Source organism: Neophocaena asiaeorientalis, unplaced genomic scaffold (genome assembly GCF_003031525.2).
Source record: "Neophocaena asiaeorientalis asiaeorientalis breed wild unplaced genomic scaffold, Neophocaena_asiaeorientalis_V1.1 scaffold540, whole genome shotgun sequence".
Lineage (NCBI taxonomy): Eukaryota > Metazoa > Chordata > Mammalia > Artiodactyla > Phocoenidae > Neophocaena > Neophocaena asiaeorientalis.
This window is the reverse complement of record NW_020172141.1, coordinates 5,576,595-5,577,768: the sequence shown is the minus strand read 5'-3', so window position 1 is coordinate 5,577,768 and position 1,174 is coordinate 5,576,595. Positions and strand designations below refer to the sequence as shown.

The following is a 1,174-nucleotide window of genomic DNA, read 5'->3' as shown; positions in this document are numbered from 1 at the left end:
CGAGGGCTCACATTTTTTTCTCCCAAGGATCTCATCCGGCCGCCGCGTTCTGGAAGAGACGAAGGGAGAGCGCGCGCGAGCTGAGGAGGAGGAGAGGCGGCGCGGGGAAGGGAGGCGGCGAGACGCGCAGCGCTGGCGCCCGGGAGACCCAGGAGGAACCCGCAGGTATTGTTGGCGGCGGAGCTTTGTGTCTTCGGGGGGCCGATCCGGGCGCGAGGGCTCTCGGGGCTGCCGGCGGGGGTCGCCTCCCGCCCCCGGCACCCCTCCCGCCGCGCCGCGATCTTGGCTAGAGTTGCAGATCTGCCTGTTTGGGGTTTTCCACACCGGTTGAGGAAATCGGGCTCAGAAGGAATTTCTTTTTTCTTTTTTTTGGCTGCAGTTTGGTTGGGCTGGGGATTCCTCCCTTCCCTTTTCTCCACCATACATAGGTGAGGGGTCTTGGCGACAGCGCCACTGGCCTAAGGCTGGGGTCTGAGATGGCGGGGCTGGTGGCCGCGGACGGGAGGGGAGGGACGCGGGGAAGGAAGGAGTTTGCTCAAGTTCGCAATCTGCGCCCGGGAGCTGGTCAGGCGGGGAGGGGTGTCTGCGCGCCCAGTCCTGCTCCGGGCCACTGGTGGGAAACTTCCCGAGAGCGCAGCCTCCCGGGGGACTCGGCGCCCCCGACGCCTCGGGCGCTTCCTGCGGCCGCCGCGGCCCCTCCTTGCAGCCCGCGAGCGCGGAGGTCGCGCTCTCCCCGCCCCCGCCTTCCTTCTCCCCCGGCGGCTTCCGGATCTGGACAGAGCGAGAGGAGCTGCTCTAAACACTTCCCCTGGAGACCCCTCCCCACTGGCCGCGATAGCTCCCCTGCCCTGCACCGCCGCCTCGCGCGCGCCCCAGTGGCCAGGTTGACAATGAAACCTCGCGCCTGTGCGGTTGCGGGGGGAGGTGGGGGGGTCGAAGCTCGGTCTCTCCGGGGGCTGCTGACCCTGGCCAGGGAAAGGGGGAGGGAGACTCCTTAGTGGGAGGGGCTTGTTTGGGTTAGAGATGTTGACGTCGGATGGGTCGGGCGGGGTGGGGTGCGCAGTGGAGGCCCGAGGCTTGGGTTTGGGGCCCGGGTCGTGGGTTCCAGCCTCTCTCGGGCTGGGTGATTGGCTGGTGACTCCAGGCACGTCGAGGCCCCCCACCACCAGCCTCC

The 1,174-nt window shown here is 68.4% G+C and overlaps 1 protein-coding gene across 1 annotated transcript in view; it reads left to right on the top strand.

Annotated features, from left to right (window-relative positions):
- The first annotated feature begins 31 nt into the window (after positions 1 to 31).
- Positions 32 to 1,174, top strand: part of RAI1 (retinoic acid induced 1) — a 62,807-nt gene continuing 61,664 nt past the window's right edge. The window contains exon 1 of the mRNA XM_024753085.1: positions 32 to 165. The gene's annotated coding sequence lies outside the window, so the exon portion shown is untranslated. The remainder of the gene's footprint in view (positions 166 to 1,174) is intronic.